Here is a 27,238-nt window from a genome sequence, read left to right on the forward strand (position 1 = left end):
GCCCGTTCTCTGTCGCCCCGAGCGAGCGGCCTGTGCTCCGTCGACCCGAGCGAGCGGCCCGTGCTCCGTCGCCCCGAGTGAGCAGCTCATGCTCCATCACCCCAAGCGGGCGATCCGTGCGCCGTTTCCCCGAGCGAGCGGCTGGTGATCCGTCGTCCCGAGCGAGTGATCTGTGCGCCGTTGCCCCGAGTGAGCGGCCCATGCGCTTTAATAAATAATTGAAAAGTACACATGTTATAAGAGAAATACCACCTTTATGCAAATTTAAGAAACAGCAGCAAAAAGATGGCTTGAACAAAAGGTTTCTTGCACAATTGCAAAATGAAAAAAAAAAAGAAAAAAATTGTAGAGAGGAAAAATACAAACAAAACACCGATTTCTAGCCTCACAACAATTGCGTTAAAAACACAGTGATAAAATGTTCTAAATATCTATGAGTATACAAATCACAAAAGTGTTATAAATACATGGTAACAACACCCTAGAAGGGGCCATATGGCATGATTTAGTTATTTATCACTTCTATCCTTTTAGTAAACTTTTAAAAGTTACATAAATCTTTATTCGCTTTGCAGAAGGAAAACACACTATCCCTTTAAAAACAGAAATGACGGTGAAGGTAATCATGACAAGAGAGATGATGAGTAGATGGGGAAAAGTATCTTATGCCCAGGTTACCCAGAGAGGAGGCTCAATGAGAGGGTAAAAATTCACTCCTCCTCAATCATAAATCCAAACGTCTGCAAAAGTAGGCAAGCAGAGAAGGACACTGGTGATGATGCTGGATATTGCGCACAAACAGCAATGTGCTTTTTGGTGAACCCAATTTCAAGAAGGAAATCTTGGAACTGATAACTCACTGTGTATTCTTGAGTTCTAAACAATCGAATCTTTTGCAAAATTTGTTGAACTGAAAACCATTCTTGAGACTGATAACTCAGTGCATTGCTTTGCTCAGCTTTAGCCTCTTCTTGAATTCCAAACGATCCTTGAGACTGATAACTCAGTGCATTGCTTGGCTCAACTTTAGCCTCTTCTTGAATACCAAACAATTTTTTAATCTCTTGCCACATTCCTTGGCACATCGGCATATTCAGTATGAAAATGAAAAGTGTCAATGATATGAGGAAGTAATGTCCATCCATGATGAATTTGAATTTGTTGGCTTCTGCAAATGGGAAATGAAAGTCTTAAGCTGTGGAAGTGATTATTATCTACAATCATTCTGGTAATTTCATTTGATGCAAATAATCCTTGTTCACCTGTACAATATAGGTATGGATAACTATTACCAATAGAAGCAAGGAAGCAATCATCAGCACCCTAAATTCACAAGATAAAGTCTACTCTGCCATGTACATGCATTTCCATTCAACACTGCCACTCTGAATGTCAATGGTGATCAAAGGAAACTTGCAGCCTCGGGCACTATTTCGTTCATGATCCACGTACTTCCTCAGGCCTATAATAATTTAGCTCCATCATGTGGCGTTCATTTTATATCCATTTCGCAGATCATTTCTGGCCAAGTGGTAAGCATAGAATTTCTAGGAGTGGCATTTCTGACATACATATATGAATAAACAATGAGTAAAGATAGGAGTAAGAAGGCAGAATGAGATGAGGTTGTGTGTGCATTTGCACTTTTTTCCGCCATTTTTTAAAAAGATACGCGTTAGAAAATGGAGAATTGCGATGGAGGAAAAGCATGTGGTGAGGAAACACAAGAAAGAGGATAACTTGTCAGGATTAAGTCACAAGCACAGGAAGTATGACAAGGCTTCTGGGCCACAAAGAAATGTAGAACCTGTAGAAAGAAAGAAATTATGGGCTACAAAGAAAGAAAGAAATGATCAAGAAAAAAAGAGAAACAAATGACAAACCTTCTCAAAGAGATTCTTACATGGGGAATACGTGCACAGCTTCTTCTTTCACTTCAAAGCTGGTTCTCAAACTGCGAGTGAGGAACCTCTTTCACCTTCCACAAATCAACTGTTATTTCACTTCTCCCCTTGGTGTTTACTCCTCCTGGTGTACATTTTCAACAGCTCAGTATATATTTTGTTTAAATCTTTGCACAACCGATTTTAAGCTAGCAAAGTTTTTTTTTTAACTTTCATGATATGCATAAATGAGCAGTGCAACTGTGTTTGGTTGGAATGGTAGCTTAGATGTTTGCACGCTGAATTTTTAGCTATTTCAATTTTTAGCTGTTCATGGGTTTCAATCTTGATCCAGCTATCAATTGTCACCCTGATGTGTTGCATCCATGAATGATAAACTGGGCCGTCCCATCTGCTGACATTTAGTGGAAGTTAAAGAACACATGGTGTCTCGCGAAAAGTCGACAAATCATCACCTGCCACCCTGAATAAATGACAAATTCCTCTCACTTTCAGTTGAACATTACGCTTGGTCAGCCCAATTGAGAATGTATTTAACCAAACACTTTCCTCAGCCAACTCCACAATAATGTGGGAATAACTGGGGTTATTAGTCCCCATTGGACTTAGTCCAAAACGGTGGATTATGGATTTGGTCTCGATTTTTGTGTCCGTGTGTGCGTGGGTGCTTCAGCAACCATAGCTTGAACATGTATGGACATGTATGTATGAACATGTATTGAACAAATAATTATTAGGTGTTCCAATCTGTCTCGGTTGTCTTTTCTTTTATTGGTCCAACACAGTGTACAGGTATAGTTAGATGGGAAGTTATAGCCCACCTGATTTGCTCTGTTAGCCAGTGCTGCACCTATCTGCTCTGCTCGGCAGATCACCAGGTGTGGCACCAAGGGTGTGTCTCTAGTTGGGTTGCCCTGCCAATATAAAGTGGTATTTGGAAACATCGAAGCATAATACTGCTAGGCCGGTAGTCTAAGTCAAGCAGTTACAGCTGTGTAAGAACTACAACCCGTTGGACCACAGAGATATTTGTGGTCGGCGGCCTCATGACAAGGTGTGTGGGTGAAACTTGAGTGCTTCCCCTCATGACGAGCCCCAAATCCAGGCCGTAACAATATTATAAGGAGAACTACCTATCTTGCCACACTACCTGAAACCACAGCTGATGTCAAATCAGACTGGTGTAAAGTTGCAGTTGGTGCACAAGAGCATAAATGATCAAAGTGGATCCTTGAGTGGACTCGTGTTCAGAAAGAGGAATGCAAGAAAGCCAAAATCTGTGACCAACCAAACTGGAGAAATCTCCAAAGAGAGAAATGCTGAGCTATTCACAGACAAAGAAGCCTTTCTCAGAAAGCAAGATGTGTTCGCTGAACAGGTTGCAGCAACTGGGAACACCAGGCTTACATTTGGTAATGTAAAGAAGCTGAAAGAAAAGCATTTCCATCCTGTCTCTCATCCAATCAAGAATACAAATGTGTCCCTCTAGAGCAGGGGTTGGGAACGTTTTTGACTCGGAGAGCCATGAAAGCAAAATATTTGGAAATCTATTTCAGTGAGAGCCATATAATATATTTTAAGACTGAATTCAACTAAATGTGAGTATAATAAGCCTCTGAATTTATTCTTTTAAATCATGTTGTTATAATACTCACCATTAATGGGACTTCTGGTGCTGCATGGATTTGCTGATGGCTTTGTAGTCTGGTTGGTACTTGGTGAGGTTAAGCTTCATGCAAGCGTTGAGGCTTTCATCCGTTAGACGTAATAGTAGGTTGGACTTGATGTTTTTAAGATGTGAGAATGACTGCTCACATGCATACGTAGATCCAAACAAGGTCAATACAGCAATACTCACATGCTGCAGTGTGTGGTATGTGACAGGAAGCGCGTTCCAAGTTTTGATAATCAGCTGGTCTTCGGGTTGAAGTTTTTTCATTTCTTTGCACATGTGCTTGCTCGCCAACTCCGCTTTCTGTCGTGCGATTCTTTCCAAATCTTCATTCAGTGACGTGAACTTATTCACCCACATGTCTGAGGCCTTCAGGTCAGCCACTTCTGCTTCAAAATCTCTGACGGAGACACCAGGAATGTAACTCAGGTCGGCTGTGTTCAGTGAACACTCGTTTGGATGGGTGATGAACTTAAAAAGACGAGTGTGCTCACGAAATTCTCCAAAGCGTGCTTTGAATGACTGTAGGAGACTGGATGTGAAGCCAGCTAACTGGTGGAGATCAAAGTTTTGAGTGGGCTCACTTGCTGTGCATGCATCTTTAAATTGTCTCATTTTTTCAAAATGTAGTAAACGACCTGTTTCAAGATCCATGATAAAGAGCTCCAGCTTGTTTTCAAAAGCAAACACAGCTTGTTGAAGGGATAACACTGTATTTCCAATGCCTTGCATTTTCACGTTGAGCTGGTTCAGATGTTCAGTCATATCCACGAGATAGTAAAACTTGAGGAGCCACTCAGTTTCGGCTAGCTCAGGATGCTCAATCCCTTTCATTTCAAGGAAAGTCTGGATTTCGTTCAGGCAAGCCGCAAAACGGCTAAGCACCTTCCCTCTTGACAACCAACGCACATTGCTGTGCAAAAGCAGACCGTGATAGTGATTTCCAACTTCATCCAGCAGTGTTTTAAACTGGCGACCATTTAAGGCTCGTGCAACAATAAAATTGATCACACGAATGACCAGCGACATCACTTCGCCAAGCAGCCCATCACACATCTGAGCACAAAGTGCCTCGTGGTGTAGAATGCAATGGAAACTTAGGATGGGTCTATTTTCATGTTCACGGAGAAGCGCCACAAATCCTTTGTTTTTCCCCACCATACACGGAGCACCATCAGTACACACTGAGATAAGTTTATCCATTGGCAGATTTTTTTTTCTTGAGCGAACTCCATGAAAGACTTGAATAAATACTCACCTCTTGTGGACCCTTTTATTGGCAGAACAGCAAGACTTTCTTCGCGCAGTGTATCACCAGCAGCATATCTTGCAATCACACTGAACTGCGACAAATTGCTTACGTCTGTTGACTCATCCAAAGCCAGGGAAAAGAACGGCGCTGTATTTATGTCCTTCACTTGCGTTTCCTCCACTTGGTTTGCCATCATGATGGTACGATCATGAACAGCTCTTGCCTACAGAGGCATGTCTTGAATCCGTTTGATTATCTTGTCTTTGTTTAGAAGATCATCAAAAAGTTCATTGGCTTCATCCAGCATGAACGTTTTAGCATCCTCGCCTTCTGTGAATGGTTTTTCGTTCCTCACTATTGCTTAAGATCCAGCAAAGCGAGCGGAATTATAGTCACCTTGCCGGGTCCATACGCGGAGTTGCTGCTGGCTGGCTTGCACCCTGCTCAGTAGCTCTTGGCACGCATTCTTTCTGCTGTCTCCTGCAGGGTATTTTGATGCAAAGGTAGCATGGCGCGTGTCGAAGTGCCGCTTTATATTCGACTGTTTCATCGATGCAATTTTGTCATTGCAAATTAGACACACCACAGAACCTGCTCTCTCCACAAAGGTGAATTCTTCGGCCCATTCGTCCTGAAATGTACGATACTCCTCATCTTTTTTTCTTTTCGCCATCTTCTTCGTCGAAGGGTTAGCTTTGAGCAAGTGAGAGAGGGAGATGTTGACCCAACTGAAGCTTGGCAAATAGTGAGTCTGGCTGGCCTGCCCACGGGCTTATATATTTGAGAGGTGCGGCGCGGCCGGCCGACTCTGGGATGCTGTCGCCTCAGCGGTGGCGCGTGATTGGTCGAGATGAATTCCGCTACGCGTGTCGGCGGCGGCACGTCATAAGAGGAACCGAAATCACTAGTCGCCTCGGCCGCACGACTGGACGAAACAAAAACCGCTTCAGCTAATTCGGAGGCGTTTTTTCTTCTCTCCTTCTGCCAAGTTCAGCCCTGAACGTGAATGAAGCACGACACCATTCAAACTACAGGTAAAGCTTCTGCGAGAAATATTGGGCTTTCAAAGTTTCAAGCTCCAATTTTATCTGCGAGCCAGATGCAATCATCAAAAGAGCCACATGTTCCCGAACCCTGCTCTAGAGTCTAGAGGAACAATGTGTCTCACCTTCAGAAATGGTGACATGGTGACTTGAAGTCCCTGCCAGTGGGCTGCAAGAATGCAGACCAAGAGGTATGCACACTCGCCTCTAAGCTATCGGCTAAGTTTGAATCTCGCCCTAAATATAAAATTTCTCTGAGCCTCGACCATGTTTACAAAAAATGCATTCAAAAACATTTTAAGACCACAAATTATTCTGTGAAATTTGGAATCAGAAATCTATCCATAAAGAATATCTCCAGGGCATATCCTCTATTTCTGGAAATACAAGGGAACTCTAATTGTGTGCAGAAATTACAGAAACAATACTCTGCTTTCATTTGTAGCCAAGGTCCCATCCATTGGGACCATACTCTGTACAGAGCGTTGGTGCTGCCGAAGCAGTCTCCTTGGCTATTGGGCACAATCCTGGACAGGTCGCCACTCTGACGCAGGATACTTGAATGACTCGGTCATCCCAGCAAGCTGGTACTCATTTTGCCGACCTCGGAAGGATGGCAGGCTGAGTCAACCCCCTGGTGAATTAATTCAGCGGGCAACGAGGCTTGAACTCAGGACCTTCGGATCCCAAGCCGCCACTCTAACCACTGAGCCAACACCAGGCATGTAGCCAAGGTGCTTGCCTGTAGACTCCAAACCAGATTCGAAGATAGACTGAAGAGAAAACGAAGATGAGTACAGGCAGGTTTCACAAGAAACAGATCAACAACAGTCACGTTTCTCAAACAGACTTTGTTTCAAAACTTCTCTCCTTGGTGTTTGTTACTCCTGGTGGACATATTTTCAACGGCTGAGTGCATCTTTAAAAAAAATCTTAGCACAACCCATTTTAAGATAGCAATTTGTTTACCAAAACTATAATGCCATCGATATGTGAGCAGTGCAACATCTTAGAGATTTGCACACTCACATTTGAAATTTCTGGATTTCAATCACGACTGGGTTTGGGTTTCATGACTGGGTTTGGGTTTCACAATCACGACTGGGTTTGGAGTCTGGGTTTCAATCACGAATGAGCTCCCTGGTGTTTTACTGGTAGGTTAAAGCAGGAATGTGTGTTCCATCCATCGGACTGACATGAAGCTGGGTCTCCAGTCTGCTAGCATTATTCGGTGGAGGTTAAAGATCACATGGTATCTTTTGTGAAGAGTAGGCAAGTTATTACTGGTACATTCAAACAAATTCCAAATTCCTGCTACTTTCAGTTGAACATCGGGCATGGCTCGGCAATCAACGAAAGATTTGGGGGAAAAGCTTTCCCCAGCCGACCTTACAATAAGGTGCGAATCACTGGGGCTGATAAAAGATGTATAATACAGCAATGCAACTGAATGGAATTCCACCATGAACAAAATATTTCACAACAATGTACACCATCTGAATCCAGAAGAACGAGAAAGGCACTCGGTCGAGCGCATACCTCGTCCAGGCAAAACGGGTTACCTTTTGTATCCCCTGAACCAACATCTAATCAGCTTGTTCTTGTCACCAAATGAACTCGTCCACCAAGTTTTGTCATAACTCATAACAACTCTTTGAAATATCGTGCTATAAACAGTATATCGTTTTTAGCCCCATTTCTCAATGGTGAAGAAACACTTAACAAGAAATAAAAATTTCTCTAATCCGGATCCTGATTTGGATCTTCACCAAAATCAAACTGATTCGCCCTCGTCACACACCCAACCTGTCCACCACGTTTTGTCTGAATCTGTGAATAACTTTTTGAGATATAATGCTCACAGACAGACAATCAAACAAACAGGGGTGAAAACAACCTCCCTCCATCATCGGTGGCAGAGGTAAAAATGTCCTCATTATAATTACAATCTACAACCAAATTCCCACAACTTTCTAAAAAACAATACAAGGTTGCTGGGCACACAGACAACCCAGGTATATAGTCAATGACCCAGGATAAAATGTGTCTAACTCTTGGTGAAGCTGGCAACGCGTCTCGCCAGTCAGTCCATCGTCGTTGTCTACTTGGGAGATCGAACAACAAACCAAAATTTCCCACTCCGAGCTCTGCTCCTGGTCGAAGTTCACTTGTCTCATTTTTTTAAAACCAGTCATTCACAGACAATCATCTCTTATAAACACTATCTTGAACTGTTTTATTTAAACTGGAAATCAATTCACTCCAGCAATAAATATACTTTATCGAAAAATGTTTAAGTTCAATAGTACAGTATAAACCAATGTATAAAAGCAATAAACAAATTACAAACCTTTTCAGTGTCCTCACGCAGGTAATACACTCACAGCTTCCTCTTTCACTTCCTGCTTTTCACCTTGCTAAAAGTCACCTTTCTCCAAAGCGTTTGTAGATCAAAACTTCTTTCCTTGGTATTTGCGACACCTGGTGGACATCTTTTCAACTGCTCAATGCATCTTTGTTAAAATCTTAGCACAACCCATTTTAAGATAGCAATTTAATTGTTTAGCCAAACTTTCATGATATCATTAAGTCACAATGACTAAAGACTGGCAGAAGAGTTTAGAGGTTTGCACACTCATCTTTGAGATGTCAAGTCTGGGTTTGAATCATGACCCAGCTCGAAACTGTCACCCTCATGGTGTTTTGCAGATATGGGTAAAGCATGAATGTGTGGGCCATCCATCGGAAGGACATGGAGCTGGGTCTCCAGTTTGCGAGCATTATTTGGTGGATGACAAAGATCACATGGTATCTTTTGTGAAGAGTAGGCTAGTTATGTGAAAAGTAGGCGAGTTATTACCAGCACCCTAAACAAATGACAAAATCCTGCTTCCTTCAGTTGAACATCAAGCATGGCTCGGCAATTAATGAAAGATTTGGGGAATTTTTTTTCCCCAGCCAACCTTGTAATAAGGTGCGAATAATTGGGGCTGTTAAAAGATGAATAGTACAGCAATGCAGAATCTACTATGGAATGGAATCTACCATGAACAAAATATTTCACCGAAGTGGACACCCCCCGAATTGATGAGAAATATGTCCTCATTATAACTACAATCTGCAACCAAATTCGAACAACTTCCTACAAAAAATATACATGGCTTCTGGGTGCACAGCCAACCGAGGTACTGTCGTGGCCAAAAATATTGGCACCCTTGCAATATTTTTCAAATAATGCACCATTTCTTCCAAAAAATTGTTGAAATTAAAAAATATTTTGGTGTCTACATATGTATTTCTTCGGTTGGCAGAGGAACAAAACCAAAAAAGCTGAAAAAATTACTAAATCTTAGCTTATTCTACACAGAAATCCAAAAATGGCCTGAACAATATTTTTGGCACCTTTTAGAAGTTGTTGGAAATAATTAGATTTCAAGCAGGTGATTCTCCTTTACTTTGGAATTGAACTCACCTGTGGGGAGTTGCAGGTGCCTGGAATATAAAAATCACTCATTCAACCAGTTTGAATGGAGATAAGGAGTCATTCTGCTGTTTAGTGTCACTGTGTTTACCGCAATGAGCATGGAGAAAAGAAAGAAATCCAGAGAATTGTCTGAGGAGGTCAGACACGATTGTAGCCAAGCATGGACAATCTCAAGGCTACAAGTCCATCTCCCGAGACTTTGATGTTCCTGTGTCCACCGTATGCAATGTTATCAGGAAGTTGAAGGTTTATGGCACTGCAGCCAACCTCCCTGGACGTGGCAGCAAGAGAAAACATGATCGAAGATTGCAGCAAAGGATTGTTCGAATGGTGGAGAAAGCATCTCGACCAATTACCAAACAGATTCAAGCTGACCTTCAGACACAAGGTATGACAGTTTTAACTCACACCATCAGTCGCCAACTCAATGGGGGTTCTATGGTAGGAGACCCAGGAGACCCAGGAGACCCAGGAGAGAGAGAGAGAGAGAGAGAGAGAGAGAGAGAGAGAGAGAGAGAGAGAGAGAGAGAGAGAGAGAGAGAGAGAGAGAGAGAGAGAGAGAGAGAGAGAGAGAGAGAGAGAGAGAGATCTATATATATATATCATATATATATATATATATATATATATCATATATATATATATATATATATATATATATCATATATATATATATCATATATATATATATATATATATATATATATCATATATATATATATATATATATATATATATATATATATATATATATATATATATATATATATATATATATATATATATATATATATATATATATATATATATATATATATATATATATCATATATATATATATATATATATATATATATATATATATATATATATATATATATATATATATATATATATATATATATATATATATATATATATATATATGAAAGCCTGACTGGAGTTTTAGAGCTTTTTTGGAAAAGCACATAATCTTTTGGTTTACAGAAAACAAAATGAAGCCTTCAAAGAAAAGAACACATTCTCTACAGTCAAACATGGAGGAGGTTCAGTGATGTTTTGAAGTTGCTGTGCTGCCTCTGGCACTGGGTACCTTGAATGTGTGCATGGCATCATGAAATCAGGAGATTACCAAGGCATTTTGGAGCACAATGTTCAACCCAGTGTCAGGAAGCTGGGTCTCTGTCGAAGGTTATGGGCCAGCAGGACAATGACCCCAAACACTTCAAAAAGCACCCAGGAATGGTTTAAGACAAAACACTGGACTGTTCTGAAGTGGCCAGCAATGAGTCCAGATCTAAATCCCATTTAACACCTGTGGGAAGATCTGAAAACAGCAGTTGGGAGAAGGTATCCTTCAAATCTGGGAGAACTGGAGCAGCTTGCATAAGAAGAGTGGCTCAAACTGCCAGTAGAGAGGTGTAGGAAGCTCATTCATGGCTATAGGAAGTGCTTGACTGTAGTTATTTTGTCCAAAAGTTGTGCTATCAAATATTAATCGTGGGTGTCAATAATTTTGTCAATGCAATTTCTTTTTATTTCCTGATTTAAAAGAATATATTAATTTCTGAATCAAAAACAAAGGTTCTGTAATATTAACAGTGAAATAAAGAATTGTGGAGACCAAATACTTTTGTCAATTTCAACTTATTTTTGGAGAAATTTGAGTTGTTTGAAAAAAGTGCAAGGGTGCCAATATTTTTGGCCACGACTGCATATAGTAAATGACGCAGGATATAATTTTGCTAACTGTTGGTAAAGCTGGCAATGTGTCTCGCCAGTTGGTCCAGCATTGTTGGTAAAGAGAAATTTTCAAATTATACAGGATGACACAGAAACTGCCTCAATCTTATCTCAACCACATTTTTTTCCCACTTCAAATGTGACAAAAGTTTTCTGCTATTAAAGTAACATTACCTTCTAATCTCCAACCAGGAACATTCAAAAATATGTGCAGTCGTTGCAATACCTGTGTGACTCTCAACCCCACTTTATGTCTGGACAACATGACACGAAGAACATTAAAGATAATTCTTCCTGTACGACTACCAATGTGGTTTACTGTAGTTCCCTGGTGTAATAGCCAATGAGCATGGCTCACACTCGATCAGGGGTCAGTGAAACGCCAAGGACATTCTGTATATGGACAGGTCTGGCTTGGTGTCAATGAATGTGCCCCACATGTAATTTGTTGGGCCATCAAAAGGGTACTTGATGCATCAAAAAGACAGTGAATGTGTCAGTGAGAGAGTCTCAGTATGTGATGTCTCAGTCTCAGTTTGTGTTATTCCTGTGGGCTTTTGCTGGTTGGCGCAAGAGGTCCCGGAAACACTGGCGGTGCATCGAGGCCAGGACTGCACTGAACCGCTGCATGCCCACCCACTACCCTGACCAGGTCAATGGCCGACTGGGTCGAAGAGCCCATGGGGATGAAGCTTGGCCATGTGCATGAGTGGAGCGAGCGCAACAGGTTTGTTATTTTTTGTCTTGACAATCCCCTGCTGTGTCTTGTCAATTCCCAGGAATGAATAACGTGTATTTGTTAAGCCATCGTGGTACTGAGGGCACGTCGTTTTATTCATTTATTTGTCTGTGCTCGCCGCCCCCGTGCTTTCCCCATTTACTTGTTATAAATACCCCACCCCTGTTTTGAAGAAACCTTGGGTGGTCATCGGGAGCTGGCTTCATCGACAAGCTTTGCTCGCCTATTCCTGTTGGTGGCCCACAGCGATCGTTGCATTCAAGGATGCCGATTCCGCGTCAAATTAACCTTGCGGACACAGAGACCTTTTTGTCCCATACCTGCTGGGTGGGAAGATGGTTGCTCAAGACTACATGACCGAAACAGTATTTTATGTTTACTCTGCAACAAATTTGCATGGGTGAAACTGGACGATGGCTTGGAGACAGCTCAACAATGTCAGAACCAACAATGATGACATTTGTAAACTGCTTTCTTGTCACTTCAACTTGGCAAGACGCTCTATCAAAAGTCGGTGTGTGGATTGCTACTCTACCATGTAAGTATTGACTCCCAGAAACTCAAAGATTAGTATTTCACCTACAAACTTGGAACATCAGTTCCAAACTGCTTGAATGAATTTTTTTTCTGCGAAACACAATACCAATCAATATTGATCTTTCACCCCTCTTTTCTGTCTTTTCAATCAAAATCCTTCCTGCTTCCTCCACTTTCACTTCCTCCTTTTCTTGTGCATCCCCCTTCCTCTCTCCCACTCTTCTCCCTCCCCACTCTTTCCCTTCCCATATCTTCCCCTTTCCTTTCCCCTCTCCTCTTCCCCTACATCCTCACTAAAACATCACCCATGACCAAAAGTTAATGCTCATCTGGAACACGTCAGTGGTGATGGCATTGGTGACGTCACCCACCCTGTACACACTCCTTCCTGTTTCCGATCACTCTCTTTTGCTCTGACATGAGTGCTCAGTTTTCTTTTATGGCGGAAGTTTTAACCTTTTTATCCTCACATTTTTATTATATTGTGACAACAATGCAGATCGCTTGTTTTGTGCTTGAATTAGAAACTGTATTTTCATCTTGTTTAAACATGAAGCAAACTCTTATAAATTACAGGTGCATCCCACAAGCCTATATTTACCCTCTTTCTTCACCCATCCCATTTTTTGATTCTAATCCCCCAACCCACCTCTCCATCCTCGCTGAATGGCTGGAACCCTCCATGCTCCATGTGGAGTGAGTTGCACCAAATGAGGAGGTGTACCTGACCCCACCTCATATGGCTCGATGAAGGGAGGCACACGTGGGGAATAGAGACAAGACAGTGAAAATAAAGCTTCTATAGGAAGCATATGTAGGCACTGCAGTTCAGTACATGAACAGTAAGTTGGTTGAGGGACAAGACAGTAAATTTAAAGGTAAGAGGAAGTATGCGAGGGCTCTAAGAGGAGTTAGAGGAAGAACAAAGGAGTTGCAGAGTCAGAGAATTACACCGTACTTTGAAAGGAAGCACACACAGGCATTGTGGCATTTGCATTGTGACAGAGATCAAACAGCAGGAAAATGACACTGAGAAAGGAAGGAGTACATGCAGGTGTCTTGTTCGTGTGAGTCGCGATTTGAGATGTCATTTGAACCATCAGGCTGATTCAGAAGGAAGAGGCACAAAAATTTCAAATGTGCTGAATTCACTGGTAAAGAATACAAGTGATTTTTTTCATCAATGTTATAATGCCTTCATCCAATGGGACAAGATACAGTAGCTTCCATTTGTAACAAGTTTATATTGAATTCTTATTTCCTTCAAATAATCATCATCATGTACCATATTCCAGGCAGAGTGTTGGTGCTGCCGAAGCAGTTACGAGGCTACAATGCTGGTTGGGTCACCATTCCAGCTCAGGAAGTCAGGGCAGGAATTTGGAATTTTACCATGGTGCCGCCGATAGCTCGCCTACTTTTCGCAAAGGATACTGTGGGAGAAAATAATTATATTAATGTACTCTCAATTATAATTGTTGCTGGTGTTTTATAAATTTAATTTTTATGATATGCCAAATTGGATGCCAGTTATGCTTCCCTTTACCCAAGATTCTTTTGACCAAAATGTTGATAAAAGGAATGTCTTGCTATGGAACAAGGTGACCTGCTTGATAAGGCTGCAACTTTTGCCATGATGTCATTCGCTTTCCTTAGTGGACACGTATTGCATTTTGAATTATTTTGCCTATATGCTTATCAGACCCCTCTCCGCTCCTTTCAAAGTATATAAATACCAGGAAATGTAATCTTGGTTTTGTGCAAATCATTGTGGATGCTTACATCTCAGTGTTTTGAACTCCATAGTACTATGTTAATAAAATTATCTGATGTAATGTACTTTCCGTTGTGGACTGTGAATTAATTGTGGCTTTCATTTGAGTAACAGGATTTACATCGAGTCGGTTAAAACGGTTAACAACAAAATTCTACAACAATTGGTGCCCTGACTCGGATGTACTAAATCCCTGGAGGCAGTCCATGGTCTGGAGGGACGGCGAATGCCAACGAGATGCTATCCCTGAGGGCGGGACTGTTCTTAGTGGGTAACGTACATCGACAAAGGAATGTACATGTCAGAGAATTTTATTGATAGGCCTAAAGAGGATCCTGCGGTTTGAGACCGCTTTAAGCCTGCGGGCTGAATAGAGATCAGTGATCTCTGTACGGGGAGTTCGAGTCTTCGCCGTACCTTGAGCGAGTTCGGTACTCGGCTCACTGTGCTGCACCAGGTACAGCAAAGGGAGGGGGGTTGGAGTCCCATCTCCGCAAAGAGAAGGGTTCAAGTCCCACCTCAGATCTCGCTGTGTGATAAAGTGTGACTGTTATGTGATTGTGTGTATTGAGGTTATATGGTTCGAACAATAAGTACTATATAGTTGCTTTATTATCGTGCTGGCCAGCATTTATTGTATTTTGAACATTTATTGTATTTTCGCAATATAAAAGTGCATAGTATATGGCATTTGTGACCTGTCAATGGTTTGAAAGATGGGAAATGCTGTTGGAAAGAGTGATGAGATTATGTATATCGAAGCGACATGCCACAGGACATGGAGAGGGACCAAAGTTGCAAGACCAACAGCAATCATGAAATCAATTAAATGGAATTAGGAATTGTACCTGTATTGTCACTGTATTGCCCTCACTGATTAGGAGCTGGTAATGACCTGACTGTAATTTAAATAAAATGCCTCTACAATTTGTAGAAAGATAAAGAAAAGGATAAACAAGAATTATGCGGAGTACAGAAGACATGACCATGAAATAAATGTTAAATCGGTCAGAATAAAAGAATTATAAAATATTGAAGAGTGTAATGATGCTACAAGCCAATTTAAATATTTCCTGTGTTATCTGTCTTCTGATTAATTTGACAGGTGCGTGATTTTGATTAAGTGGTACTTCTTGTACGTTTACTGAAGTAAGTTGAGGTATTTCTAACACTGACGACCATCTTTCATCAGTATGGAAGTGCAAAGTTAGCTGGAAATAAATAAATAAATAATGACAGTTGCTCTGGAACTACTTGTAAATGAAACTGTGAATTGCTTAGCAGATATGAATGTTAAAATGGTAACTGTGCAAAATCGACTTGAAAGAAGTAGTTAACTTTCATAATTTTTGTACAGATGATGGAATATTTTTGGTGAAAAGAATTATTGATTGCAAATTGGAACCCTGATAAAGAAGACTGTTGCCCTTTCTACATGGAAATAGCAAATGAGATGAATGTTTTGAGTGTACATACAACTGAGATTTCAAAATATTTTAGCATGTTGTTTCGGGAAATAATAGGGAAAGGGATAAAATTTTGATATAACATATAATGCAAGTTGAATGCTTCTGTAAGAACCTTTGTCAGTCTTGTTGAAATGCATGAGCCCATGACGTTTGCTGATTGATGTTTAAACGAGGCTTAACCTTGATTTTGTTTGTTTCAGAGTGTTGAGAGCAGTTGAACCATGCAATGTACGATTTCGTCTCATGAAGCTTTAGAAGAACTTCCACCGAAAGATTGGATGACGGGGAGAACCCAGATTTGGGTGATTGGGCATTCAACACGTGATCATGAAACGACCCCCTTCCTGAGGAGATAAGATGAGCAATGTGGTGGGAAAAAAAGAAAAAGAAAAAAGCCACTGAAGAGAAGGTTGGACAAGTCAAACCACAGCAAGGCAAAGTCTTAACGTCGCCGTTGTGTGGTGCCAGGCTGGCCAGGCAAGCCTGGAGGAATGTCCTCAGCTACACTCGCAAATTGCCGTTGCAAATACATCGTGAACTTGCCCTGGTTGCTTCAATGCATAACGAAGGCCCTGAAGGTCCACACGGCGAGTCATCTGCAACATGTGTTCAATGGTGCAGGTGGGGCTCGTGTAGCCATCGCGGCTGCATCCAACATGCACAGCTCACTTGGTGAATCAAACCTGATTGCACAAACTGCTGCTACAAGGCCCCAAACTCTGCTGGGGCTGGATCTCTGGGTCACCTATCGAGTCCTTTTTGTCTCTTTCAAACCAGTGTCGGGCCCAAGCTCGTACCTGCCAAGATATACCTTCTCTGCAGCTCTGGGAGTGCCTTGACTGTGTTTCCATTTGGGTGCTGCTCTATCTACACCCTGACCTCTTATCTTCTGACTTTGGTTAGCATGTCCTTTCGATTTGTGACACATGCTGATGAACAGGCCATGAATTAAATGGAAACAGACTCACTCACCTGGCTGGGAGACTATTGAAATGGTCGTTATCCAGCATTCTTCTGGTTGCTTCTATCCAGCATTTAGCCTGGTGTTGGCGCAGTGGTTAGGGCAGTGGCTTGGGACCCAAAAGGTCCTGAGTTCAAGCCCCGTTGGGACACTGAATTAATATATGTGTATGTATGTATGTATGTATGTATGTATGTATGTATGTATGTATGTATGTATATATGTATATATGTATATATATATATATATATATATGTATATATATATATATATATATATACCAAGTCGAAAACATCAGGGGGTTGACTCAGCCTGTCATCCTTCCGAGGTCGGCGAAATGAGTACCAGTTGTACTGGGCCCGGTGTATGCCCCGGTTAGAATAGGTGTACCATATCCCTGTGTGCCGTAAGAGGCAATCAGGGTTGCGTCAGGAAGGGCATCCGGCGTAAAAACCTATGCCAAATCATTATGCGGACAACAAGACGGTTGATCCGCTGTGGCGACCCCTAACGGGAGCTAGCCGAAAGAAGAAGAAGAGTTATCCAGCATTCTTCTGATATGAGCACTCGCTGCCATTGTTGATTGAACTTATGTAACGGATATCTTTTCTCCTCCAGGAACGGGGTATGGTGATCATGTGTAATATAATTATTAAAATTTTCCTGATAAGGAAAAAGGGGGGAATTATGGGAGAAAATAATTATATTAATGTACTCTCAATTATAATTGTTGCTGGTGTTTTATAAATTTAATTTTTATGCTATAAGTCAAATTGGATGCCAGTTATGCTTCCCTTTTCCCAAGTCTTTTGACCTAAATGTTGATAAAAGGAATGTCTTGCTCTGGAACAAGGTGATCTGCTTGATAACGCTGCAACTTTTGCCATGATTATGTCATTCGCATTCCTTAGTGGACACGTATTGCATTTTGAATTATTTTGCCTATATGCTTATCAGACCCCTCTCCGCAACCTTCAAAGTATATAAATACCAGGAAATGTAATCTTGGTTTAGTGCAAATCGTTGTGGATGCTTACATCTCAGTGTTTTGAACTCCATAGTACTATGTTAATAAAATTATCTGATGTAATGTACTTTCCGTTGTGGACAGTGAATTAATTGTGGCTTTCATTTGAGTAACAGGATTTACATCGAGTCGGTTAAAACGGTTAACAACAAAATTCTACAACAATACCATGGGGTCTTAAACATTCACTAACTAATGCCGGCAGACGGGATGTCTGTTTAACCTCCATCCAAAGGATGGTACACACATATTGATGATTCACGCTACCTGTGAAACACTGGGATGACAGTTTATAGCCAGGCCAGGATTCAAACCCAGCTAGACTGCTTAGAGGCGAGTGTGCGTACCTCCAGGAGACTAGGCCATCCTGCCAGCCCGAGGAATACTGTCATTCGGTGTTGGCTTAGTGGTTAGGGTGGCTGGCTTGGGATGTTAGGGTCCTGAGTTTGAGCCCCGTTTGCCACTGAATTAACAACAGGTGGGGTTGACTCAGCCTGTCATCCTTCCAAGGTGGGCAAAATGAATACCAATGTACTGGTATAAATGGTTGTATCGGTGCTGTTCCATGCCTGCAACCACAGTGCCGTGATCTTCATCATGATGAAGCAGCACTCATATGGAAGGAAGGAAGGAAGGAATGAAGTCTGATAATCCAAAGTTTGTTCCAGTGAGAGTAGAGGGTACCAGAGCATGGAGCATGCTCTCCTTGAAAGGTGACGTTCAGATGCAGGTCCCACCAGTCATGGAAACATGAAAGTTATTTATTTTTAATAAGAATCAACCCTTGCATTTTTGTCTTGAAGAGATCATCTGTGTGATCTGTTTGGAATACAAAAATTGGCTTATTTAGCAATAATTATGGTCTTGCTTTATTATTTTGATTAAACCGTTTACCACTCACACCATGAAGTTTAATCCTATCAAAGGAGATCAGAATAGGTTTACTTCTTCTTCATGCTTTTTAGTCTTTATAGAAAGGCTTCTCCTCTTTTTGTTCCTCAAGATAAAGTATTTGCCCGTTTTATGTTTTTTTTTCATCATTCCACACCCATCCATCCTTTCAACCTTGTTCAAGTTACATCTGCAGACTCAATGTTTTATATATCCTTATAACGTTGCAACACTCCTGCAACATGTTTGGTGTTTTCCAAGATCATACATTATATATTTTACACCTTATAGTTCACTTCAGTTTGAACTGAGAAGCTTGTATTGTGGCTAAAAACATGAACAGAATCAAGCAGCTAATACTCTGCCCCCCCCCAATCCTCCACCTTTTTGAGTGGGGTGAGGATTAGATCTGTGTAATATGAAAGCTAAATCTTGAACAGTTTTTGAAATACTGCATCGCGTGTACACACAAGGCAAATCATCGAGATGGTTGCCATGGCAACATAATTTAGTCAATCACAGCCGTGATCTAATCAGGTTGAGATAATGCCATGAGGAATATATATCTGCAATATGAAAGATTAATGTGGAACAGTTTTGGAAATATCACGCACACAAAAATACATGGATGGATGATCGGTCGGTCGGTTGGAGCTCATTTTCAGTCGGAAAACTCTGTCGACGTCGATGATGATGCAGATGGTGGTGCTCGTTGCCTCTTGTTTTCGTCTACGGTCAGCTACCATCGTGACCTTGTCGGAGGGGAGGGGGACAAAAATGGAAAGGAAGAGCTACCATTACTCAAGGAGGTTCAATGAAAGGAACTAGTAGAGATATAGAAAGTAAAGGAAGAGGAAATTCAGAGAATGAAGGAGAAAAAGGCATTGTGAGCTCAACAACAGTTGCATAAGGAGCAGAAAAAAGGAACAACACATGGAGCAAGAAAAGTCGTGGATGAGAGAGCAAGAAAAAATTCAGGAAAAACATGAAAAGGTGCAACAAAAATAAAAACGTGAAAGAAAGGGTGACCAGTTCAGCTCAGAGCAAGATGTGTGGGAAAATATGTGCAACAAAGCCATGAAGAAGAACAGAAAGAAAGACAAAGAAAAGTGTAATAAAATAGAGGAAAAGCAAGGAAGAGGAAACGAGGAAGAGTAGATGAAAAAGCATGAAGAATAGCTAAAGGAAAGAAAGGAAGCAGAGTGGAGGCAAATAAAACAGGAAGATCAGAGGCAAAGAGAGGAATTCAAAGACTGGAAGAAAGTAAAAATGAAGGAGCAAATACAAAGAAAGCTTGAGAACCAACGAAAAGAGCAAGAGGTTAGGAGAGAATACAGAAACGAGAGCAGGAGATTTGGAAAAGAGATGGAGTGAGAATAACAAGCACTATTCAAGTAGGCCGTGAGATGAGAGCTCTATCATTCTATCTTGTGGTTAACACTCGGCACCTCACGAGGATAATTGACGAACACTCGAAAACGACTTGTTACCATGCTGAGAAATTGCCAGTTTTCAAGTATTTGGCCATCAAACTGACGAAGGAATCGTAACGATGCTGATCTGAATGCTTACTCCTTCATACAGCACTCGCCATCTCTCAATCATATTTGACGTCACAATGGCGTGACTCGATATCGGCCATTCGGCGCGTCGCTTACATCGAGAGCCTGGAGTTCACAATGGCAGCATGTTTGATTCATGTCGGCCAGCCTGCAGCCTGGAAAATAACATCCTTTTCCGAAATCAGCCGAAGGAAAGTGCTAAAATACGCTAATGAATAGTCAGTCCTGGATGTTTCCTTACCTGCAGTTGAACAGTTTGGAGTGGAAGGAGAGAGTCGTGCAGAACGCGTAAATTCCGTCGTCGGAGAACTCTGTCGACAAAATGATGATGTCGATGATTATGCAGATGGTGGTGCTAGTTGCTTCTTGTTTATGACTACAGTCAGCTATCAACATGAATGCTATGCCCACTTCACAAATATATGGAAGATTGAGAGGGCCAAGAAGACTGATCTTGCAGAAAACGGTCGGTGGTAAGCATGGCTCAAAACAATTTTCTTTTTCCATCCATTCTTCTCTTCACATACAGTAGTATTCTTCTTCGTTCTACTTCTGTCTTGATGACAGGTGTGAATATTCATTTGGGAAAATTTTCAGTGTCTGGATTAGCAATATCCAGGATCTAAATGTATCGATCAACCTTCTTGGCAGATATTACCCCAAATAAATTTCAGAATTTCTCTCTATCTACTTTTATGAATATTTACTGTTTATGTGCACATTGTTTGCTGGTCATTGAGCATAGCATTTTAAAGCAGAGCAGAAGAGGAGCAATGTATAACCTATCTAAAGATGTCCAAGAAAAGTAGCTATCACTTGGGGTTTATAACAACCATGCAAGAAGTTATTTCTTACTTTTTGTGTGTTGTGTTGTTGCTATGCTTTAAAATGTATATGGTTCCCAAACCCAAAGCAGGAGCAACCAAGCATGGTCAACTAAGACTTTCCAGAATTTTTCAAAGAAATCTACGATATCTGTCACTCTCATGGCACACCCTGCAGTAAATGGTTAGCAGGAGCATTCTATGACCGTTTTGTTTGAATGGGCATTTCCCCTCACCAAGTTCCAAGTCTGCTGAAGTGACAACAAGCAGTGTAGCGATGAAGGATGAACAGCCATCACGACTTCCGCGGTCAACTATCCAGGACACAGAGTATGTCTTGCCACAAAGGTCTTGTCATGTTCTGCCTGCATCATTTGTCAGAAGGAGCAGTTCAAGTGGGACCCTTTTTAAGGAAATCTGTATGCAAGAAGCTCAATCGGTGTGAAACTATGAGCACAGGCCACTTGATAAAATGCAGTAGTACAGAGGCAACATCAGGAAACGACAATACTAAACTTGCGATTTCCACAGTTTATTAACAAACCCTTTGATTTTGGGAATTTTCTGTCGGACATGTGTACGTACTGCATTTCTTTTATCATATAACTGTCCCTGGCCCAACAAGGTCGGAGATGGGGGACATTAAAATGAGCTCCGTCCAACCGATCATCCGTCCATGACCGATCATCTGTCCATGTACTTTTGTGTGCGTGATATTTCTAAAACTGTTCCACATTTAGCTTTCATTTTGCAGATATCTTTTCCTCATGGCATTATCTCAACCTGATTAGATCACGGCTGTGATTCGTTAAATTCTGTTGCCATTGCAATTCGGTAATTTAGCTCGTGTACGATATTTGTGAGGCCTTTCTTGGTGTGTGTGTGTGTGTGTGTGTGTGTGTGTGTGTGTGTGTGTGTGTGTGTGTGTGTGTGTGTGTGTGTGTGTGTGTGTGTGTGTGTGTGTGTGTGTGTGTGTGTGTGTGTCTCTACCACCCAAAAGGGAGGGGACATAGAGTATCAGCTCCTTGTTGAGAATTGGATGACTTGTATTGACTGTGTTAGTTCATCTGTGGGAAATTTACCCTGTTGCAGTTGAGGTATGTCTGCTAACATCACCCATGCTACCTGAGATACACTCTGAGAAATACAGTCATGCTCTGAGTGGAAATTTCAAGAATTATTCCTCCATCTCAGATTTTGATTCATAGGATAATAACAAACAAAGAGATCCTCCGATTGATGAAGGTCAGCCAGTTGTTCCAGAGTTGCATTTTGGAAACAGAGAATATCAACGCATCTTCCTACCGGATGCCAACTCTTAAATAATGCCTCAAAAAAACATCATCCAGAGCTGTCATTTTTGAGGCCTTCGAAGCGCTTCAAGAGCGAGATCGCCACCTTCGTGGAGTGCATATCGGCATGTGATATCGTCAAGGAAAACATCAGTCTGCACAAATCATTTCTCCATTTCAAGAAAGTTCCATGTATCATCACGCCAGACATGGCATAACCATAATCGGATTTTAAATCTTTTTCACCAAGACTTGAATATTGGCTCATCCTTGATAATTGCGGATCATCAATACATGGTTTTTCACTTATTTCATGGATTTTGTTGTTCATAAACCCTCTGAAATCCTCATCATATCCCCTGTGATTCAAATAGTCTTTTAAACATAATTTTCAGCATTTAGACGAAAGAGGGGCAATTTCAAAATGGTTAACGATAATTTTTCTGTTCCTGAATGCAAATTGGACTCAGAAATATACGAATGCGAGAAATGTCCATGGATGAGAGGGGTCGGGTTGATATAATTACCTGTTATTACAATTAACTAGTGGCGGCCAGGTTTATATCTCTCTCTCTCACACACACACACACACACACACACACACACACACACACACACACACACACACACACACACACACACACACACACACACACACACACACACACACACACACACACACACACACACACACACACACACTCGAAATGATGCTTCTCCTTTCACCAATGGATGCAAAAATCTCATATAATTTCTCTTGTGGTCCCAGAACCCAAGGCAGTGTTCAGTGTTCTGTGCCTTGTCCTATTCCTGATCTTCATAAATGATCTCTCTGACTTAAAAAAAATCCTCTTTATATACTGTCTTTGATGATGAATACACCCTCTGCCATGACATCCTTCAGACAGGAAGGCTGCACCCTCTTCACTCTCCTCAGCCATAGACAAAAAATCACAAGCTGGTCAAACACTTGGAACATATTGTTACAGTTGTGGAAATTCGCATTACACCATAAAGAGTCCTCAAGTGAGATATATCGGTAAGTTCATGTGTAGTTAGCCCAAACCCGTTGTATAGAGGGAATATGTGTGATTCATCCGGGCTGCGACGCTTTGAGTTAGCCATTTTTCTTTCTCTATTGTTATTTTTGACCATTAAGCCACCAACAACGCAAACAGCCATTACCTTTACCTCCACAACTCCATCCCGCAAACATCGCTTCACCGCCATTCCCAAACGACGCCCGCCAACCACCAAACCCACCACAGCAAGCCCCCCACCACCTTCGCCTATCTCCTTCTACAACCATCGACCACACCACCAGTCAACACCAAACGTCATGCTGTCTAGGGCCCGTTCGGCGATTGGTGCCGAACGCATCGAGCCGCGAGCACGAATGGCGGCCTTTCCGAGGGAGAAATTCGGATCAAAAAGGCTTCACGCCCCCTTTTTCTCTGTCCAATGGGCGAGTGTCGGGCAGTATGGCCTCGCCTCCAAGCGCGATGAACGTGGATTCTTTATGAGAGAGAATTCGGATCAAAAGAGGTTCATGCCCCCTTTTTGCCGCACCAATGGCTGAATAGAGGGTGGCGTGGCCCCGACTCTACTCGCGTTTTGATCCTGAAATTTGCATGTAGGCTCCTCCTCTGGCCTATAAAGATGCGAGCACAAGGCGACTCGAAAAGTTGCAGGCGGCTGGTCGGGGCGAGTGAAGAGTTCAGTTCGGGTCGAGTGAGGACGAAAGTTGCAGGCGGCTGGTTGGGGCGAGTGAAGAGTTCGAGTTTGAGTCGAGTGAATACGGCGGTCGGCATCGAGGTTGTGGTGTGGGGGTCGCTCGTCTCGTCGTTGGTGCTATCTCGTCGTGGGATCCAAGCCAGCCAGTCATTCCCCTCTCCCTGAGCATCAGCAATTCCCCCCCCCCACATCCACGCTGAGATAGTGCCGGGGGGCCCGTTCCTCCCCCACCCTAAACATGGTGCCAACCAAACTGTTTGCGCGGAGCAAGCCTGAGAGGGCTCGCCAACCACGCCAGGGGCACGGAGTCGGGGCGCAGCGGCACGGACATTGCGGCTTGCCCGCCATCGCATCACGAGGACGCGGGTAAGACCTTCTCGGTCTCATGGACCTGGCCGCTCCTCCAGGTTCCATGCACATTTGGTCCACGGACCTGTCTGCCTCCTTGCCTGTGAGGGTGGCTTTCTTTCCTTTGCTTTTTGGAAGGAGTGATGTGGCGCCGAGTCCCGACAAGTAGAACTGAATAAGTGTTGTAAATAATTGCCCTTTTATTTGGTCGTATTGCTTTTGTCTTGACTGTAATATACGCGCCTTCCGTTTTCCGTAATAAATGTGCATTGCTTGTTGAATTGTTTCCCGCATTGCTTTGTCTCCTTCCTTTTATTGAATCTCCATCTTGCATCACGTAAGGGATTGATAGTGGGTTTAAAAGTGATCTGAAGCACAAAGCTAAAGCCACACTGGAGTGGCTGAATAAGAAGAAAATAAATGTTCTTGAGTTGCCCAGTCAAAGTCCTGCCTTGAACCCAATTTAATATTTATGGTGAGATTTGAAGACTACAGTCCATCGATTATCCCTTTCAGACTTGGCAGAACTAGAGCAATTTTCACGTGAAGAATGGGCAAACATTTCACAATCTCACTGTGCAAAGCTTTCTTTCCTTTGCTTTTTGGAATGAGTGTTGTGGCGCCGAGTCCCGACAAGTAGAACTGTATAAGTGTTGTAAATAATTGCCCTTTTATTCGGTCGTATTGCTTTTGTGTTGACTGTTATTTGTTGCATTTTATCTTGACTGTAATATACGTGCCTTCCGTGTTTCCGTAATAAATGTGCATTGCTTGTTGAACTGTTTCCCACTTTGCTTCGTCTCCTTCCTTTTATTGAATCTCCATCTTGCATCACGTAAGGAATTGATAGTGGGTTTAAAACGCCCGGTAAATAATCTGAACCGTTGAGGTCGACGATAACTCCGCTCGGTTATCACTGTAGCACGGAACGAGCCGCTTAAGCAATTCGTGTCCGGAGTCGACCTGTGGCGTACAACTCCTCGGTACCCAACTCGCGCGAGTACTTTGGGAAATCGACCATTCGGCGATCGGACCCTATTTCGCGCGTGTATAATGCGGACTGAGTTGTGGTGAGGTTAAACCCCCACCTGTGACTGGCTCCGGGCGGTAGTTCCCGGAGGGTCACGACTGAATTGTCCGTTCTGGTGGGCGAGACGGCCGCTTTTGGCTACACGCGGTCGTTCGCACGCCGGACGGGCCAGAATTCGCAACAATATCTTTAAATCCTGACAAATCTCACTCATTTTCTCTCTCTGAAAGAACCGTCTGGCAACCCCCCCCCCCACCCCCACACCAATCTAGTTCTTGGGCATGCCACATTTCAAATTTTCCCTCCAAAACCAGCTACCAACTGGGCATCATCTTATGTTGTACAAAGTCTCTCCTTGGCACAGCTGAACTTCTATCCACCTATTGGGTCTTCATCTGCAGCTTGATGGAGTGCTGTTCTCCCCTCTGGGCTGGCTCCCCTGCCTCACACCTTGCTTGATGCCGTGTAAACTTCAAGACATTGGAATATTCTTCCAAGACATTGGACATTGGATTCCAAGATTGTCCAAGACATTGGACATTGGAGTAAGGCCTTCAAGACATTGGAATATTCCACATTTAACCTAAGTCTGAGCCCATCACTTTCCCATCACAGACCGATCAGCGGTCTCTCTGTCTTCAACCGCTTCCTTTCAAATCTGACACCCTCTGCTCTTTCTGTGCTTTGCATCCGCCCACCCCCTCACGCCCCTCAGATTTCTTCATCCACTCATTTGTTCCTCTTTTCCCCATCTGTGGAACCAAGTTCCACATTCTCTTCAATCGCATTCTTCACTCCAGGTTTTCAAGATATGTGAAGAAATAAATAAAAAATGTGAATAAGTTATTGACAATAATTGAACTTTTTTGACTGGGCAACTCACTAAAAGATAAAAATAATAATAAACAGAGAAAAGCATATGATTCTTAGTTGCATAAGTATTTAAACCCTTTCCTTAATTAACCCTAAATCACTTAAGGAGCAAATTATTTGTTTGAAAAGTTACAAAATAAGTGTAATAGGTTTCACCTACGTGTAATCACTGGTTTAACTTAAAAATTAAGCTCCTCCACTTATCTAAGGAGTTTTTAAGGTGCAACTCACTTGGTCAACCAACAAGATAAACTTGAAGACCAAGAAGATTTCCAAAGAAGTCAGACATAAAGTGATGGAGAAGCACCGTTCAGGAGAGGGTTACAAATATATTTCAAAGTCACTCATTATCCCTTTGAGTACGGTGAAATCCATCATTAAGAAGTGGAAGACGTATTATACCATCCAGACTCTACTGAGATCAGATCACCCACCCAAACTCAGCAGCTGGGCAAGCAGGAAACTTTGGCGGGATGTCACTGTAAATCCAACAATGACTTAGAAAGATCTGCAAGGTTCTATGTCTGAGGTGGGGGTCAGTGTTGATTAATCAACAGTATCTTTTTTCCATTCACAAACTTGGCTTCTCTGGACAGGTGGCAAGAAATAAGCCATTACTGAAAAAAACGCATCTAAAAGCTTGTATGGAGTTTGCAAAAAAGCATCTTAATGATACTACTGCATGCATGTGGAGAAATGTTTTGGAGTCAGACGAGACAAATTGAACTTTTTGGTCTGAATTCAAAGCGTTACGTCTGGCACAAGCCTAACAGTGCACATCACCCAGTCAACACCATTCCTACAGTCAAGCATGGTGGTGGGAGCATGTTATGGAGCTGCTTTTCATCAGCAGGGACTGGCAAGCTTGTCAGGTGAGAAGGGACAATGCACGGTGCAAAGTGCAGGAGAATCCTTGATGAAAACCTGCTGGAGTCAGCCATGAATCTGAAACTGGGTCGGAGATTCACATTTCAGCAGGACAGTGATCTGAAGCACAAAGCTAAAGCCACACTGGAGTGGCTGAATAAGAAGAAAATAAATGTTCTTGAGTTGCCCAGTCAAAGTCCTGCCTTGAACCC

At 42.2% G+C, this 27,238-nt stretch overlaps 1 long non-coding RNA gene across 7 annotated transcripts in view; it reads right to left on the reverse strand.

The window, feature by feature from the left end:
• Positions 1–234: 234 nt before the first annotated feature.
• LOC147018530 (uncharacterized) overlaps positions 235–27,238 on the reverse strand; it is a 29,678-nt gene continuing 2,674 nt past the window's right edge. Inside the window, exons 2-8 of one of the 7 annotated variants that reach the window (XR_015062435.1) lie at positions 19,111–19,248; positions 13,660–13,807; positions 13,024–13,117; positions 8,222–8,352; positions 2,726–2,818; positions 1,884–2,028; positions 235–1,168 (exon numbers count right to left, since the gene is read on the reverse strand). This is a non-coding gene — a long non-coding RNA (uncharacterized LOC147018530). Of the gene's footprint in view, positions 1,169–1,883; positions 2,029–2,725; positions 2,819–8,221; positions 8,364–13,023; positions 13,808–19,110; positions 19,249–27,238 lie in introns of all 7 variants that reach the window. The other 6 variants (XR_015062436.1, XR_015062434.1, XR_015062438.1 and 3 more) reach the window with 6 other exon arrangements.

The sequence above is a fragment of the Eptatretus burgeri genome, chromosome 10 (assembly GCF_056783735.1).
Source record: "Eptatretus burgeri isolate ZD-2024b chromosome 10, Ebu_testis_v1, whole genome shotgun sequence".
In the NCBI taxonomy this organism is placed as follows: Eukaryota; Metazoa; Chordata; class Myxini; order Myxiniformes; family Myxinidae; genus Eptatretus; species Eptatretus burgeri.